At 38.6% G+C, this 20,073-nt stretch overlaps 1 protein-coding gene across 1 annotated transcript in view; it reads right to left on the bottom strand.

Moving 5' to 3' along the window:
- GRM7 (glutamate metabotropic receptor 7) overlaps positions 1-20,073 on the bottom strand; it is a 960,751-nt gene that overhangs the window by 194,150 nt on the left and 746,528 nt on the right.

Raw genomic sequence — 20,073 nt, 5'->3', positions numbered from 1 at the left:
TACCTTGGATAGTATGAATTTATAAAACAGTAACTTTTTTTTAAAATCACTCTACTGCCATCATGAGAGAGAAGCATGCAAATTATGTACAATTGTTCCTTCGTAAAGTTTCCTTTTTCCAAGACCTGAAAATTCAGGTCATAAATGATTAGTTAATTCTGCCTTAGTAGTCATCTACAATGTTAATGGAGATTGGGGAGGGAAAGTGACATGGTATTGAATAGAATTGGATTGTTACCTCCATGATGATAGCATTTCTCTTTTTCTGGAACTAAGTGTTAATCTGTAAGTAATTATACAGAGCAGTATTTTGACCTTGGGTTCTTTCTTCTCAATTTCATCACAAGATGATTATCAGAGAGGCAGATATTAAGTGAATAGGAATATTAAAACACAGCTAAACAGAAAAGAACTGTGTTAAGCTTCTGTGCTGCTTTGAGGTTGTTTCTTCCATTGTGAGTCTGATTTTCTGACTGATGGGATTTGGGTGGACAGAGGCAGGGTTCTGCCTATCTTGTGTATGTGTACCATATTTTCATTACAGTGTAGCATTCACACATATTCAAGAATTATATTTTATAACTGTTCACAAGTGTGCTACTTTTCTGCCTACCATTCCCTTCTTACTGTCTTGAAAGACAAAGCAATCAGCAAGCGTGTATTTTTTTCTAAATAATTTCTCCTTGCAAAGGTCACTTGATTAACTTAGAAAATACATTAAGAGCCTACTGTGTGAAAGGTATAGTGAAAAGGCTCTGAAGAACGTATGATGAATAATATAGATATAGATATAAATATATAGATATAGTATAGTCCAGTGAATTGGATCAGATAACATGTGTACATATACACAGAGCTGTAAGTGTACATATGTTTATGTGTGTGTGTGTTAGAGTGAACCTGTGATTTCACCGGTATGAAGAACTTCCAATAAGGATACCCTCCCTGCAAATGCAGATCAATATGGATCTGCAATGCACAATTTTAGAGATGTGCCGGGGGGCCTGAGAAATTAAACAACTCGCCCAGGGTCCCAGAGTATATGTCAGAGGCCAGATGTGGTGAAAACAATATCGTAACCCAGCATCCAACTCCTATGTAAGTTAGGCTAGATTTTTCCTTAAAATTATTGAACCTGTCCTCAAGATTGAATTGGAATGAGGAGCCTATACCTCAGAGACATATTTCTGATCGTCTGGGTACAAAACAGATAGGACAGGAAGGGCTGAAGGCACTTCCTCAGTCTCAGGACCAGAGACTAGCAGAAGGAACAGCAGTTATGTTCACCTGAAGCAATGTTTTATTAGGGATGAGTATTCTTTCCCTGCTCTGAAATCACCTTATCCTGGTCTAGCTAAGTAAGCCTCCTTTTATTAACTATTACATATATTACAGTTGTTTCATTCCTTTCCAATTTAGGACCTAAATTACAGAGGGACCAATGCAGATCAGGCCTAGCTCATGCCACCATACATTCATAAAAGATACACATGTACATTTGTATAGGGTTCTGCCCATTTTCTCATATACTCTTTACACATGTGCAATGTGTTCATGGTAATACAGAACTACAGAATCACACAGACAACTGGTGGTGCAATGGATAGTCAGGAAGACTCAAGTTCAGTTCTATACTCAGACACTTATTAGCTATGTGATCCTGTGTAAGACACTTAAACTGCTTGCCTCAGTTTCCTCAACTGTAAACTGGCAATAATAATAACACTGACTCAAAAGGATTGTTGTGAGGATCAAATGAGACATTTGTAAGAAAGACAGCACAGTGCTATTTAAATGCTTCTCTCTCCTTCTCATCTAGAAATTTTCTAATCAACTATTGTCAGCTCACAGATAATGGTCACAGAGTTGACACACCTTGCTCATTTACTCATTTAGCAATAGCTATTTTAAAAATTAAGCACTTCTGTTATGCAGTTTATGGAAGAGAAAGGACCAGAACTCTAGTCTCCTGAACTCCAGCTCAGTGCTTTTCCTTCCAGCATTCCAAACTGCCCCTAAACAACAGTTTCAACATAATTTCACAACCTCAGTCATTCTCATCTCCTCCCTTTCTCTTATTCCCCAAATCCAAATTGTCAAATGCTATCAATTCTACCTCCTCAGCATCTCTCACATCTGCCTCCTCAGCATCCATCTAGCCACTGCTCTAATTAAGGCCTTCTCATTCAAACTGTGGTAATCCCCTGATCTCCCAGCTTCTAGCTTCCTCCTCTCTAAACCATCCTTTTCACAGCTGTCAAATGATGTTCTTAAAGCACAGGTTTAGCTATCTCAAATAAACCTCCTTCTCCCCTCAACCTTAGCAGCTTGCTGCCGCCTCTATGATAAAATACAAACTCAAAAGCCTTCACGGTCAGCATCAACCTTTCTTTGTAGATAGATTTCACATTGCATCCTATTCCATTGCTACGTTATTGCCAAATTGACCTCCCTAATGTTACCCATTAACAAAAAGTCATTTTGATACTTTTGCCTGAGACTTTGCAAAGGGTATCTGGATGCCCTTCCATCTCATCACCATCTCATAGAACCTCCAGATGCCTCCAAAGATCAGCTGAAGCCCTACCGATTGAAAAATGCATATACGCATCTCTATTTGAGTGCTGGATATTTTTCACATCACTTCATTTCTGAACATACCCTCTCTTTTGCCCTACCCAACACATCCTTTGTACCCCCCTATAAAGAGAACTAAAAATGTTCAATAAAAATAAGCAACACATTAACCACATGTCACAGAATACATAATATTCCACAACCAGAATCTTATACTCCTGCAGAAAGGGAAGAAGATTTGTTTTCTTATTTCTCCCAGGGCAAGTCTGTTCCTTTTATAACAACCGCATTCAGTTTTTTTTTCTTGTTGTTTTGTTTCCATTTCTGTTGTCGTCATCCTTGTGAACATTGTTTTCTTGGTTCTTATTTCACTCCGTGTCCCTTTACACGACTTTCACTTCCCAGGCTTCTGTGAATTCTTCATAGTCATTGCTTCTGATGAACTACAATTTGTTTAGCTATTCCCCCGATCCATGGCCAAATCATACAGCTTTAAAGAGGCCTGTCCTGTTCCTCTGGTTGCTAGTGCTGACCCACCAAAACAAATGAAACAACAAAATTCTGTATTCATTTTATATTTATTTTGCCTTGCCTTGGTTTTCTTCCAGTAGGGTATAAGCCAGCATCTTAATGGCTGGGGCTATTTCCTTACTTTTGGTGGTATTAATGCCTAACACAGTGCCATGTATGCAATAGGTGCTAAATGAATGACTTTTTTATTGAATTGAATAAATATTTTGTTCAACTTGCCAATAACATTTACTTACAATGAAGAGCTATAACAGAAAGTTCTGACTATAGAAAGTATTAACAAAAAATCCTGTCCTTCTGACCCAAGAAAGGGATTAAAATAAAAATAAGCTGTGTTTTTTTCTATAAATCAATATCAATATTTATCTCTATTTCTATATCTAGCCTCTTCTTCAGTACTTCAAGATCCACTACTTCAAGTTAAAACCTCTTGCCGCTGAGGCCAATAACACTCCCTTTAAAGATGGTCCTCAGATGCTGCTGTGGCCAAGAAGACAAACCCCAGTGGACACATTTCTAACGAGGTACTTCCTAAGTTTGCTAGACTGGTCCAGCACTTTGGTTATATGATTCATTTCCAGGCCTGGACTCTAACTCTTCCCAATTCCTTATGTGCACTTGAGTTTGTGATCCTTTGGGATAGCTTTTGAGTATCGGGGGGCACCTCTACCCCAGGATGAGGTATCAGAATGACATATCTTAAAGAGTTGGCAAAGGGAATGGTAAGGTCAGCACTGCTTAACAGTAGTAAAACATGCTTCTGTTAGAATGAAATGTCTAGGCCTTCATTGTCTTTAACATAAAAACAGATTATTAACTACTCAAAAAGAAAAAGAAAGGCTAAACAAACTCAAGATTCCATCATATGAATATTAAGGGCATTTGCAGACACTTAGTGGATAACCAAAGAACTATAAAGATGGGTTCATATTAGGCCAGGAAGCTGAATTGTGTCAAAACATCTGGGTAGTTTTGTCTTTTTGTTTAAAAATCAATACTTTTATATTTCTGTATGATGCCAAATAACCACTTTGGTCTTCATTTTTTGCAGGGTTTTACACGGTTTTTCAAACTAACTGGGATGATTTAGGGTCATCTTCATAAGAGCTGGTATTTCTTTAGTGTTTTAAGGTTTCCAAAGGGCTTTACTTGTGTTATCTCATGGGATCCTCACAACAACCCTGCAAAGTTGGTGTTATTAAAATCATCATTTTTTTTGTTTGTTTCGTTCAGTTATGTCCAACTCTTAGTGACCCTATTTGGGATACTCTTGGCAAAGATACTGGAGTGGTTTGCCATTTCCTTCTCCAGCTCATTTTATACATGAAAAAACTAAGCCAAAATGGGTTAATTGACTTGCCCAGGGTTACATAGCTAATAAGTGTCTGAGGCTACATTTGAACTCAGGTCCTCCTGACTCCAGGCCTAGCTCATAGATTTGAAGGCAGGATTTGAACTCAGGTTTTCCTGACCCCAAATCCAGCACTACATCTACTACATCTGCCACCAATCTGCCCTTAAGTCCATGAGGGCTTGGCATAGTTTCTAGTTCAATTTCAATTCAATAAACATTTATTAAGTATCTACTATGTATGGGCACTGTATATACAGGTAATATATTTTTTAAAAAAAGTTAAAAGGCCACATCTGCCCTCAACGAGCTTCCAATCTAATGGAGGTGAAAATATGCAAACAAATACATACAAAGAAAGCAATACACAGGTTAAGTAGGAAATAATTAATAGAGGAAAGGCCCTAGAATTGGGGAAGGCTTCCTATAGGAGGTGGCATTTTAATTGAGACTTAAAGGAAGCCACTCCTTGAAGGTAAGAGTTGACTTTTAGAGTGTGATCCTCCTCTCCTTGTGCTATGTACTGTAAAATGGAGGGATAGTGATATTTAGAACTACAAACAAGCTTAGAGCTTTCCTAGTCGAGGACTTTCATTTTATGGATGAGGAAACTAAAGCCCAGAGAAGTTAAATTACTTACCCAAGATCATAAAGGTAATAAATAGGAGAGTCAAGATTCAAACCTAGGACCTTTGTCTTGAAATCCAAAAACCTTTTCAATGGTACCTCACATCCTTCTGGTGGCAGACTATCTAACTCACATGTGATGCTCCCCCAAGAAAAGGTGAGAACGTCAGTTTTCAATGAAAAGAAGGGTTCTCAGGGGAGAGTTGCTCTCCATTCACATCAAAATTACCCCTGTCTAAAGAAAGGTTCATGTTGCTGATGCTGGGGGCTCTCCAAGGGCTTGGACCTCTAAGTTCCTTCCAATTCAAGATTCTGTAATTCTGTGATAAGATTCCAGGTAAATGTTAAGTTTATTCTGTTGCAAACCTGTATTACATATTAACAGAAAGTTTCAGGCATAACACTAGATGCTGTGGACCTTTATGAACTTTAGTAATTCAGGGAACAGAGCAATTATTGAAATCTATTTTCCTGACAATAGTGTTCTTTTAGTGAGGTTCTCTAAAAACAATTTTTAATTTATTTTTATTTTATTTTACTTTTTATATTAAACATTTCTTAATTTATTTTTTAGTTTTTAACATTCACTTACACAAGATTTTGAGTTCCAAATTTTCTCCCCATCTCACCCCTCCCTGTACCCCAAGACAGCATGCATTCTGAATACCCCTTCTCTTATCTCCTTCCCCTTCTATTTTCTTGTAGGGCAGGATAGATTTCTATACCCCATTGTCTGTATATCTTATTTCCCAGTTGCATGTGAAAACTATTTTTAACATTTGTTTTTAAAACTTTAGGTTCCAAATTTTCTCCTTTCATCCCTCCCCACCCACCCTCATTGAGAAGGAAAGCAACTCAATACAAGTTATACATGTGTAGTCATGCAAAAACTTCCATAGGAGTCATGTTGTGAAGAACTAACTATATTTCCCTTCATCCTATCCCAGCCCCCATTTGTTCTATTCTCTCTTTTAACCCTGTCCCTCCTCAGAAGTGTTTGTTTCTGATGACTCTCTCCCCCAATCTGCCCTCCCTCCTACCATCCCTCCACTCTCTTATCCCTTTCCCCCCTATTTTCCTGTAAGGTAAGATAGATTTCCATACCCAAATGAGTATGTATGTTATTCCCTCCTTAAGCTAAATCTAATGAGAATAAGATTCAGCATTTCCTCTCACCTTCCCCTACACTGTAAAAGCTTTATTCTCTGTTTTATGTAAGATAATTTACCCCATTCTACCTCTCCCTTTCTCATTCTCCCAGTATAATCCTCTCTCATCCCTAACTTATTCTCCAGATATGACCCCTTCATCTTCAACTCACCCTGTGCCATCTATCTATCTATCTATCTATCTATCTATCTATCTATCTATCCATCTACATATAACTTTTTTCCCTCCAACTACCCTAATACTGACAAAAGTCTCATGAGTTACAAATATCATCTTTCCATGTAGTAAAGTAAACAGTTCAATTTTAATAAATTCCTTATGATTTCTCTTTCCTGTTTACCTTATCATGCTTCTCTTGAATCTTATATTTGAAAGTCGAATTTTCTATTCAGCTCTGGTCTTTTCAACAAAAATGCTTGAAAGTCCTCTATTTCATTGAATATCCATTTTCCTCCTGAAGAATTATACTCAGTTTTGCTGGATAGGTGATTCTTGGCTATAATCCTATCTGTTTTACCCTCCGGAATAGCATATTCCAAGCTCTCTGGTCCCTTAATATAGAAGCTGCTAACTCTTGGGTTATCCTGATGGTATTTTCACAATACTTGAATTGTTTCTTTACGGCTACTTGCAATATTTTCTCTTTGACCTGGGAACTCTGGAATTTGGGCAGAATATTCCTAGCAGTTCTCCTTTGGGGATCTCTTTCAGGAAGTGATTTGTGGATTCTTTCAATTTCTATTTTACCTTCTGGTTCTAGAATATCAGGGCAGCTTTCCTTGATAATTTCTTGAAAGATGATGTCTAGGCTGTTTTTCGATCATGGCTTTCAGATAGTCCAATAATTTTTAAATTATCTCTCCTAGATCTATTTTCCAGGTCAGTTGTTTCACATTGTCTTCTATTTTTTTCATTCTTTTGGTTTTGTTTTAAAGCGTCTTGATTTCTCATAAAGTCACTAGTTTCCATTTGCTCCATTCTAATTTTTAAGGAAGTATTTTCTTCAGTGAGCTTTTGGACTTCTTTTTCTATTTGGCCAATTCTGCTTTTTTAAGGCACTCTTCTCCTCACTGACTTTTTGGACCTCTTTTGCCATTTAGGTTAGGCTTTTTTTAAGGTGTTATTTTCTTCAGTATATTTTTGGGTCTCCTTTAACAAGCTGTTGACTTGTTTTTCATTATTTTCTTGTATCACTCTCATTTCTCTTCCCAGTTTTTCCTCTACTTCTCTTACTTGTTGCTCAAAATCCTTTTGGAGTTCTTCCATGGCCTGAGACTCATTCATTTTTTTCTTGGAGGCTTTGGATGTAGGAGCTTTGCCTTTATTGTCTTCCGGTTCTATGTTTTGATCTTCTTTGTCACCAAAGAAAGATTCTATGGTCTGACTTTTTTTGCACAGTTTGCTCATGATCCAAGCCAATTACTTGAGTTATAAACTCTTTGTTAAGGTAGGGGTCTGCTTCCAGTATGGAGAATGCACTGTCCCAAGCTTTGGGGGTTTTGTGCAGCTGTTTTCAGAGATACTTCTAGGGACCTATAAATTTTCAGTTCATCCAAGGTGGTATGATCAAGGGAAAGGTGTTTAGTTCTTTCCTGGCCTGGGTTCTGGTCTAAGAGTGACCAGAAGCACTCTTTTTTTGCCTCAGAACTATGAAGAGGATTCCTCTCCATTGCCACTACGAGCTCCACCATTCCAGCGCTCTTCCTCACCGCAGGATTGCCACTCAGAACTGAGACCCAGATCCAGGCATGGGCAAAGCAAGAGAATCCTGCCTCAGAACCAGCAAAGAATCCCTGAAATCCCCCTCTAATCACCCGCACTATCCCCTCACTGACTGTGGGCCAAGAGCTCTGGAATTAGCTGCTGCCCTGGGGCAGTACCATGACTGAGGCTGATATCAAGGTTATCTCTCAACGCGGTCAGGTACACCCTTCCTACTGACCTTCTAGGTTGTCTTTGGCATTTGTGTGTTAAGAAATCTGGAAACCACCACAGCTGCCCATGATTCAGTCCCCTGAGGCCTACTCTAGGTTTACTGAGGCTTGGTGTTTGCCTGCGCACCCACACTAAACTCTCCCAGCCCAGGGAGATAGACTTTTCCAATCAACCAATCAGGATGTCTTGGGCTGGAAATTTGTTTCATTCTTTTTGTGGGTTCTGCTGTTCTAGAAATTGTTTAGAGCCATTTTTTAACAAATATTTGGAGGGGTTTGGGGGAGAGCTCAAGCAAGGCACTGCTTTCACTCTACCATCTTGGTTCCCAAAAAATTTTTTAAAAAGTAGATTAATACATAAACACCACTCTTGTCCCAGTGCTTTCAGACTACAGTTTCCTAGCAAAAGGTACAATTTTCACTTGTCTTTTTTCTTCCTTCCTTTCTTTTCCTTCCTTCCTTTCTTTCCTTCCTTCCTTTCTTTTTAATTTTAGCATTTACTAACATGCTTTCTGAATGTCCATTTAACAAACTTAGCAAGGAAACAAGCACATCTACTGTGGCAGAGATGCTATAGTACAGGATGTGGAGATCCTTGGGATTAAGGATTTCTCATCTACTTGGCACTGGCTACAGGGCAGGAAGGACTTGAACACTACAACAAGGCTTGACCTTATTGATCATTATTAACAGCTGGAGATGTTGATAGAGGACATGTAAACTTATTAAAATATATAAATACTAATTGATCATATCATCTGCTCATGTACATTAAAAAAAGTAAGATAAATGAAAAATCCTGACAATTAGCATACATAGTATTATAAGCTGACTATAGGAAATGTGAATATGTCCAATTAGATGACTGTTAATCACTGTCCATGTTTAGAAGGAAAAAAAAGCAGCTGACTTGTCAGTAAGCATGGTCTGAGAAGTAAGTTTTTGCACTCCTAGGATCATATGATTTTGAAATTAGAAAGGACTTTAAGTATTGCAGAGTACAAACCTGTTAATTCATAAACCAAGAAACTGATTTCTGAAGAAGTAAAGTGACTTTCCCAAGGTCACAAGGCAGTAAGTGGTAGAATGGGCATTCAATCCAGGACTGCTGACACCACTTTTTGAGTGTTGTCTGGGATGTTAGCAGAAAGTGGGGTGCCCAGATGGGGTATACATATGCAACCATTGGCACACTCCTTCCCCTGCCAGTCCAATAAGAAGGCCTCATTGGCACCAACATCACTATCACCAACACACGTCCAGGAGGGAAGCACAATGTCTGTTTCTGAAAAACTCAGGATCTGGTCAGAGACATAAGATCACCTGAGCAGCAGAGTCAAAGTTGTGCCAAAAGAGGAAATCAGAACATAAGAACAAGAAGGTTCATTCAGGCCTGGACCAATAAAAGAGGCAGCTCTGAAACAACAGGATTCCAAAGAAGGGAAAGAATCAGTTAATTAAAAAAGAAATCATAACATTTATTAAGTGCCCCTTTTTTGTAGAGAACTGTGTTAATTAATTAAAAAGATGGGTGGGTAAGTTGTGGCCCTGGCCTCAAGGAAGTTAGAATCCCAAAGCAGAAATGAAATGGACTCAAACATTAATAAATAGTTGAATAAGAAAATATATTAAGAAGAAAGGTTTTGTGTGGTAGTTTTAATTACATACCATTCTTGCTTTACATAAATTCAAATCATGACTTTACATAAAGAATTTGGAAAGAAATAAGCATAACAACAATAAAAAAACCTATGTTAACTTTACTGCATAGGACTGTGCTCTCTCTCTTTTTTCATGCCCCTCGGCTTGGAACTCCACGGCCTCCCACATCCACCAAAAAATTACAAAAGTAAATAAAAAAACCCTTTAAGTGGAAGCAGAATGGATACACAGAGAGACTTCGTTAGACCTTCATTAGCCACAGCCATAGCCACAGGCACTGCTGTCATTGTGGGGGCTTGGCTTGAGACCTCCAGTACCAGGAGAGGAAACTTTAGTCCTACTCTGCCCAGCTGCCTGCACGTGTATCCCAACGATCTGTTTTCAGTCTGTCCATGCTCTGGTACTGTGTCTATCCTCAGCCTCCGTGTGTCCTTGAATGGCAGGCCCCTCCCTTCATGGCACTTTCTGCCTTCCTCTCTCCCTTCCCCAAGTCTGAGGCCAATTTGCATTACATAAAATCACTTTACCTTTACTTCTGTGGCATAGTCCACTCACATGAAGCAAGAACTGTCTACTTCTACCTGAAGGGATCAAGGATGTTTTCTTATCCTTTCCACCTGACTTCCTGCTTATGGGATTGCACATGTTGCCCCCAATTTTCTTCCTTTACAAATCTCTTCTCTCTGTCTCTCTGTCTCTCTGTCTCTCTTTTGCTTTCTCTCTTTCTTTCCCATCTCTTCTACTTTCCCCTTTCTCCCCTCTATTGCACACTCCCTTCTTTTTCTCTCTTTCTGGTTGTGCAGCCTACTGTCAAGGTGTGCCCCAAGAAACCTTGGGAAGGTAACGTAATTTCATCCTATCTACAGGAATACTTGTTAGTCTTGCATGGTGAGAATTATGATTAAGACTTATATCGTCAATATACAAATGTCATTTTGATGGGATTACATATTTGTTCTAAGTTAGTGTCCCCACCACCACCAAACTATACTTCAAAACTTCATATATCTCCTTTGAGCAAAGTTTTTTGTTTCTTAAATGAGGTTCAGCTTGCCATAGCATCCTGTTGGCCACTTGCTAAAAGTTCCTGAGGGCTGTTGCCTGAGAAGGGAAGCCCTTTCCAAAGCAACGTTCATAACAGATGGTGGGTCACGTGGCCGTTAGCATTTTAAAGCATGAGAGTATTGCTAATGCTCACTACTTATTTACCAAAGTGCACTAACAGGAATTGCCTGTGGCAGGAGAAGGGGAAACTTGGTTCTGCCTCTCTCTCTCTCTCTCTCTCTCTCTCCTCTCTCTTCTCTCTCTCTCTGTCTGTCACTTAACCCTCCCTAGGCATCAGTTCACCCCATATAAAATGAGTGGATCCAAATAGATAATTTCTAAGGTTCCTTTCATTTCTAACTATCTATGACTTGTATTCTAAAACAGAATCATATGCAGGAAAGAATATTAATTACCAGGTCCTAGCATTTTGTATGAAGCACTGACTGTAGACATAATTTATATTCAGGGTACTAATTTTTATGTAAAGATAAATCCATGTTTCAAGTCATCACTATTCCATTTTTATCCACAAAATTCAATTATTGATTATCTTAGTACTGCCTATAAATTATTTTTTCAAAAAAGAATGGTCCTACCTCATCAAGCTATTTTTTTTTGTCTCACCTTCTTTGGAGTATATCTAAGTACATGCTAAAGAATGACAATTAGCATTCTCTCAAGTCAGAATAAAAAAGGTAACATGATTAATTTTTCAATTATTCTGGGTCTAAAATGTAATAGATTATTTAAAAGCTCCTGGAGGACAGCTTCAAGACTGCTATAATCAAAGTCTAGGAACACAAAGACCCCTTAAAGCATGTGGGGCAAAGGAAGTAGGGTTTTCCTTTGTGATAGGGACACTGGGACTTGTTTTATTTTTAGTATTCTATCCACTATAATCTCAACATACCCTATCAGCTGAAAGTGGCCTATATTCTACTTTGTGATTAAACTTTTACCTTAGAGAAAGTGAGGCTTCCATTTGGTGAACGAAATATATTGATATATTCCGTGAGAAAGTGGGAAAAATCTAAGGTGAGAATGTAAAGAAATGGAAAGGCTGATTTTGGGAGAAGTCACTGCAAACTGTGCCTTCCAAAAGCAAGCCACTGCAATAGAAGGAAACATAATATCCAGACAAAATGCTACCAGTTGAAACTATGTCATATTCCTCCCCCATTCATCCTCTATTGACTTATTTCTACTCAGCACATGGCAGCTGTTTGCAATCAATATGAGGACTGACCCCAGAATTCCCCTAGTCCAGTCTTCTCTTTTTATACAAAAGTTCGTTGTGTGGCAGAGCTGGGACTATAAGACAGTTCTTTTGATAGTACAGTCATCTTTCCACTCCTTTGCCATTTCATTGTGTAGGCATCTGATGGACACTCTACTTCCATGCTCACTCATTCAGCCAGTAACAGCCATCTATTAGTCACTTATCATGTGCCAGGAATTCACTGTATTTGAGAATTCGTTGACCTCAATTTTGTTGATCTTTTTCAGGATTTTTTCTAGTCCCACTCATACCTTAACAGAAATTCCCTTGGAAGCATTTCTGAGATGGACTTTCCACCTGTTTTAAAGGCCAATCATGACGGACAATCTACTGCCCCACAAGGCAGCCTATTCTACTTTTGAACTGCTCTAATTGTGAGGGCGTTTTCTTTACATTGACCGGTAATCTGCCTCACTGAAAGTCTCAGACATTGCTTAGTTCTGCCATCTGGGACCAAGCAGAAAAATCTAATCCCTCTTTTGCATGATAACCCTTCAAAGGCTTGAATACAGCTATCATGTCTCTCTTCATCTAATTTTTTCCAGACCAAACACCTCCAGTTTTTTCAGTTGAGTCTCATCTGGTATGTTCTTGAGTCATTTCACCATCCAGGTCATCCTCTTTTGGACCTATTGTAGTTTTCTAATGTCCTTCTTGAAATGATGGGCCCAGAACTGAAAACAAGTTCCAGATGTGACCGTAATAGGGCAGAGTAGAGGGGATTTATCCTCCCTCTGATTCTGCATCCTATGATTATACAGTGTAAGTTGGTGTTAGCTTTTTGGTTATTATGGCACAGTTTTGAAGTTTTGACTCACAATGTATTTCTAGTCAGTTATGAATCTCCCAAATTATCTGGCTAGGTAAAATTTATTTTGCTTACACACACATGGCAAAATTTATTTTGATGAAAATACATATATGTATGTAAATATATGTACATATAAACATGTATATGTATACAGATGTACTACAACGTATATCTTGTTCGAGGTTGTCTCCTTAAAAGAAGTAGTGGCTACATGCATATTGCAATGAAATTGCAATTGTTCAACACAGTTATGGAACTGGTTTTGGGTTTTTTTTGATAATTTCCACAGAACAAGCTTGGGAGATATGTGGTTCAGAAATGTTGTTTCATTTTGCTTTTAATGTAGAACTGTAATTTGAATGGTGAAGGGAGCTTCCAGTGATAAAGATGCAAATCTACATTTGTTCTGCATCTTGGTGCCTAAATAGACTGAGAGGTCAGATTACTTGCCCACGGTCAGATACTCAGTATGAATCAGAGGTGAGATTTCATCACAGGTCTTCTAGACTCTGCCTAAGCGGGTTCTCCTTCCACTATACATTGCCTCTAAAATTTGCGCTATCTCTAGTCTTTAAGAGATTAAGTGGCCGCCCAAGATCATTCACTGTGTCCAAGGTTTCTGACTACATCTAGCATTTTTTTCTCTCTGCTTCTCTGAATACCTTCATTGGTGTCAAATGTTTGTCTTTATTGAATGCCTTTGACTTTGGGTAATACTCTAAATATATAGCAAAGTCTGGAGAAGAAAGTGGATGGATCATAATATTTAGGGTAAAAATGTTATGATTATAAAGAACTCAATTTTTTTTGTGGTTCGTAATGTATATCTGGAGGGGCTTCCTCACTGAACAAGCATTTGGTACTCATGCTGACTCCTTCAAAGGACAATAATCATTCAAATGTGCTTTGCTTGTTTAAAACAAAGAGGTCTCACTTTTTTAATATTCTTTCTATATAGGAGGCACAGAATGTTCAATCTCAAAGGGACTGGGACATTTTTTAAATGATCTAAGCTTGTGCTTTGAATAGATGTGGCAACAGTGGCCTGGAGACTAAGGTGGTTTGCTCAGAATCACACAGCGGAAGCAGGATTATAACCTACTCCTTCTGACACATAGACCAGTGCTTTCTCCGTTCATCCAGTCACCAGTCTGGTGAAGCTGTTTCTCTGCCAACCAGTTGAGATTTCCTTAAAGGGTCATCAGTTTTCTCTCAGGGGCAGAGGAAATAAAAAACACTCTTTGAAGGTTTCCAAGGAATGGGGGAAAACATCCTTTTCCTGCCACTCTCAGAAATGGTCTAACAGCCAGACTTGTGAATTTTGTCTCCCAAACCCCAGATCCAGGAAAGCTGTCCAGACAGTTTATCAAAGAGATGGGTGAACAATCCAAAGGCTAGCATGCCCCAATTTTATGCAAGAGTTGTGACTGAGGTGTTGCTATTGTTATTATTAATATTGTTTACATCTTACTGACTGGGCCAAAGTTTTCAATTTGAAATTCTTCTTATCCTTTCTTCCCTCCAGCTTTCAGCTAGAGGACAAGGCTGGGTTTTGAGTGGCAATATGATGAAACTGAATCACAGCCCAATTATTGCATGGCTCTCAGCCTACTAGCAGTTACACCTCAATTACAGCCTGTGCCAGCATGGGAACCTCACTCCCAGACGGCAGCAATTGGGCTCACGCATATAATTATGCAATAACATAAATACAGTACTTATTAAAACCATGAAAGGACTTTAAAATATAAGAGCACCCATTATTACCACTCTGGTTCAACAATAACAATTACACACCCCCATATTTTATTGTATTATGAGCCTGTTGAACCTGTCAGTCAAAGACTATATCATTGCCATGGTGACTGGGAAAGGCAAAATTCACTCTGTGATTAAAACACACCTTTCCCAAAGAAAAACAAAGAAATTGTAAAATGCAACCTGACTTTCAGTATATGAGGAAAAGGTAATCCACTCTTTCCTAGGGTAAGTGGATCACTCCCTGGCTAAGGAGTATTGCTTAATTTGTGGTCTGACTCAGTTTGTAGACATTAAGAGTTGCTGCATTTATAGCATCTTTTTAGAATACTGATATGCTGCCTTAACGTCCAAGGAATTTTAAATCATTTGTGGGATCCTAGTAGATAACTTTGAAAATTTATTCAGCCCTGGAAGACCATTTATAATGGCATGGTTGGATCTAGAATTGGGTTTTCATCAGTATAGGGAACTCCTGGAATGAAAATCCTGATCTACCAGAAGGCAAAGTGGTATAGGCAAGAGTCAGAGAACATGGCTTTGAATATCTGCTTTGTGTGACCTTGGCTAAGTCTCTTAAAGTTTCTGGTCCTCTGCAACGAGAGTTTCTTCCAGCTCTAAATCTATGATCCTATGATTCCAACAATTGGCTTATTTATATTTCATGATCTTGAGGAATTTCCTGGAGTACTTGGATGTCAAGTGACTTAATTACTTGTCCATGGTCATAGAGCTAGGGAATCTTCATAGCTAGAAGACCCAGGTCTTTCTAACGCCAGGGCTTGCTCTTTATCTACCAAGTCACACAACCTTCCAAGAAGACTAATAATGATTTGTTAAAGCAGGGATCCTTTTGCCAAAATCCATTTGCTAAAAGAAAAGATACAACAAATGTGAAGGACTGGCTGTAAGCTTCCTGTAAATCTTGCTTTCTTTCCAGCCTCTGCAAAGAGAGTCTTAGAACCATAAAGCTCACAATTTGCAAGATGCTAAACAGTCACTCAACACGTAAAGCTAAATGTTAGAACAGAGTTACGTAAAACAATTTTCAATTTTAGGCACCAGAGATCCTGTAACAGACCCCAGTGCCTCTGTTATCTAAGGCAGATGTATGTTCAACATCACCCCTAAAGATCATTTTATTCCATACTTTATTTTAACTTTCATATTCAGGGAGCTAGATTTAAATGATGAAATGCAGATGGCAGCTTCTTCCATTTCCAGGAAGCCTTCTTTAGGAGCTGAAAATCAAGAGGATTTCTTGCCAGCCTCACATGCAGTTATTAAGAAAAAAAAGTCTTCTGTTAATCTACTTACATGCCCAGTGCTACACACTAACTCATGTCTCATTAGCAATGCTATTTGGCCATCATATCTTCCCTGGCCAATCTGAAGGAGTACTGGGAGAGTTCCCAGAGAAATACAATGAAACAGACAAAACTGGGCAGCTGATTTCAGCCATATAAATTCCCAAGGGTTTGGATGCAAAGAGCAAACCATCAAAAACTGTTCTGGGATTATCTGGTTTAGGAACCAAGCTCTTCTAGGTGTGGACATCCATTGATGCCTCTTTATCATTTTAGGTATTTTAACCCCTTTTATGTTACTTGCTAAAAGATGGACTAGAAACTTGAAAGTGGGGACAGTTTCCCCCAGGTGGCTTACAAACTGTAATTAGCTGATTTTATCCCATGACACAAAAACAGTACATTAGAAATTGTTTCCAATAATTTTGAATATCTCTTTCTGTCTCTGTCTCTGTCTCTCTCTCTCTCTAAGTCAAAAGACTTGTGCTAGGTACTTTTGAAAGGTATAGATATATATGAGACACAGTAACTGCCCCCCAAAAACTTGTAATTCAGCCTTATTGCACTACTTGAGTACTCTATGCTCAAATATCTACATACAGTTAGTGGGCTTTATTGATTCCATGTAGCTCCTCCTCAGCATGTATGCCATGAGCACATAAGCACATATCTGATATTAGAAATTCAAATCTCCCTGCAACCACTAGTACAATTTACCTGTTAAGGTAAATGGGTAAGGTAAATGTGGTTTCAGTACATAGCATGCTGGGATTAGAGTTTGAAGACTGTCTCTGACACTTATTAGCTGAGTAATCAGGGACAGTCCTTTAACCTCTATATATCTCACTCAACTCCTACATCATAGATTGGTTGTGATCTTCATTAGTGGAGGGAATTCACACACTAGGAGTTCCCTCCCTACACTGATGAAATCACAGCTTCTTGAAGTATAGGAGTACCATTTTGATATTACGTATGGAAAATCACCATGGACTCTGAAATAGGACTAGCAATCATTTGAGGCTGTTCACTTACTGAACAAGGTAACTGCATGTCCTCTGAGAATTCACAGTGGCTATACTGTCAAAACAATTAGGCCAAATCTGGTGTCATGTTAGGGGCAGACACTTACTGAAGGTGCAGGTTAACAAGATGTGCTACTTAAAGGCCCTTAGCTGGGTAGCAGATGGTGTGAGAACATTGTCAGCTACCTTGAACTCCAAAAACCCATGAGCAGAAAGCTGAGCACAGCTGTGATCGTTAGGAAGTGCTTACAGTTCAATAGCAAATGAAGCACTATGTTCAGAAAAAAGCAGTTCAGGCTGGAGCCTGACTTCCTAAAGGGATGATGGTTGTGTAACTGTGTACCAACTCTATCATTAGTGAGTTATTGGGACACTAAAGAAAGTTTCTTCAACACATAGAATACCCACTCATTGCTGTTCTTTCCTATGCTGTCAGAGAAAACTCAAGGAGATGGTAACACATGTTAACTTCATTAAGATGGGGTTTTTTTCAGTGAGGCAATGGGGGTTAAGTGACTTGCCCAGGATCACACAGCTAGTAAGTGTTATGTGTCCAAGGCCACATTAGAACTCAGGTCTTCCTGACTCCAAGGCCAGAGCTCTATCCACTGTGCCACTTAGCTGCCCCCTCAAGATGGATTTTTACTGTGGTATTTGTTTCCCCCTGCTCTTCTTTTGAATATAAGATAACATGTCAGAGGTACCTCTTCCTAAAGAATTTGCTGTGAAGATCAAATCAGCAAACATATGCCAATCATAAGGTTCTGCCTGCCACATAGCAGGCACTTAATAAGTGCTCCATCTGTCAGTCTCTATCATCTATCTTCTATCTCCAGATAAGTGCCAACATTTTTTTTATTATCACTCTTATTGTTCATTCATTTATCCAGCACATATTTATTCAACATCTGCTGTTTACCAGGTACTCTGTTAGGCACTAGGTATACAACAATTAAAAAAAAATCTAAGAATTGGATGATTACAATTATTAACATGGTGTTCTTATTTGCTAATACTTTACCCTGAGTCAAGAGCCTTATCTCACTCATTACACTTTTATGTTTATGTGGCAGAAAGGGAAGCACAATTCACAGATTCCTCTGATAATTCCTATTCTTTCTCAATGTCCTGACACTTGAACATTTGGTTTTTCACTTAGGACAGGAAATTCTCATGCTCTGTCCTTTCTTGTCTTTATAAAAGCCATACCCTTGATATGGACCATTCACTCAAACAAACAGAAATCTTCATTAACTTATTAGATTTCTTTCCTAGTTTTGATTTACACATTTATTACATTTTACTTCCTGAAACAGCTATTTTGCCTCATGGGACTAACCTGATAAAGTCTCCAATTCTCTAAATTAGTGGAAAAGAAATCAAGTGAGTGTTCCACAGTAGAATTCAAGAAGAAAGATGGGGTATGGTGCAGAGAGTACCATCACCCCAGCATAGAGGACACCATCAAGAGTTCCCAAATGTACAGGATGGTATGAGGGTGAGGGATGGTGTTTTATATGGAGAATCTGAACAGAATTTAGATACCACAGTAGTCATAATGGACCAAGAAACAAAAGAATGAGTTTGTACCTAGAAAAATGAACAAACCCAAATGACCAAAGCAAAGTTTCAATAACTCCTTCATATACCTATTAGAGTAACCCTCTGTGCATGACTTCACATTGAACCATTCCCTGGAATGACATCCATTTTCCTCCGGCATTCTTCAGCCAAAGTGAAGCTTCCATACTATTGCATCAAAATGAAGTCCGGGGAAAGAGGACAATAGAGGAAAAAAGAAGGGCAATGAATAATTCCCATTTGTAATGATATTCTAAATCAAACAAAATACCTGGAGTCCATAACAGCTTGCAAAACTCTCCAAAAATAGGAAGTCTTACTTGATGCATATTGCATTAATTGGTATTTGAACTTTTTTTCTTTATCTCACAACAGTTATTCATTTCAATGTTTGCTATCAATCATCTCTCTATAGATAGGGTGACAGAATGACAAATAAGACACAGTCTTAACCCTCAGGAACTTACATGAACAAGAAAACAACAGGTTCTCTCTCTCTCTCTCTCTCTCTCTCTCTCTCTCTCTCTCTCTCTCTCTCTCTCTCTCTCTCTCTCTCTCATGGTGATATGATAGTTCTGCTGCCTTTCCCTCAAGGGAAACCACATTATATAAGTATATACACACACACACACACACACACATACATATGTATGTGTGTGTGTGTGTGTATCAGGATGGCAACAAAAATCTTCAATTGTTTGGCTGAAATGGATTTTGATTTATGCACATACCCTTAGCTGTCATCTAGTAGATGACAACATCAGATACCCTGAACTCCCTAGAATATGATTTCCTTGCCAAAGCTACCTAATGCACTGTTATTCCACCAAGAAACCAAGACCATGAGGAGCTAAGCCCCTCAGATTTAAACTCCTTTGGACCATGTTGACTCCCTCATGTCACCTCCTGTCCTGAAGCTGTGCATTTACCAGTTACTACTTTGCACCTCTTACTCAAATAGCTCTAAATGAATCAAGACTACCATTGTGTCTGTAAAGAGCATATTAGTCAATTGTTTTATTATTCTATCCACAGTTGCTGTGACTTCCCAGATCTAAACTCCATTCCTTGCCAACCACTACTGTAGAAAGTCTTGTCTCCAAATATTAGATTGTAACTCTTTGAGCACAAAGACTATTACCACTTTATTTTTGAAGCCCTGCTACTCAGCATAGTGTCTGGCACATAGTAAGACTTGAAATACTTTGAATTCATTCATAAAATGAAAAGTCTTAGGTAGTTAACCTTCTTTCATTGTAAAGGCTGGAGGAAGGTTTGTAATCCTGGATGTCATTAGGATCTAAGGGATTACAACTACAACTCATGTAATTTAGTAGTGGATTACAGAAAGCAACAAAATGAATAAGTTATATTATGATGAACAATGTACCCATGCACACGAACGGGTTAGAG

Source organism: Phascolarctos cinereus, unplaced genomic scaffold (genome assembly GCF_003287225.1).
Source record: "Phascolarctos cinereus isolate Bilbo 61053 unplaced genomic scaffold, phaCin_HiC Scaffold_4;HRSCAF=312, whole genome shotgun sequence".
Lineage (NCBI taxonomy): Eukaryota > Metazoa > Chordata > Mammalia > Diprotodontia > Phascolarctidae > Phascolarctos > Phascolarctos cinereus.
Note: the sequence above shows the minus strand (reverse complement) of the source record. Positions and strands in the feature narration are given on the sequence as shown.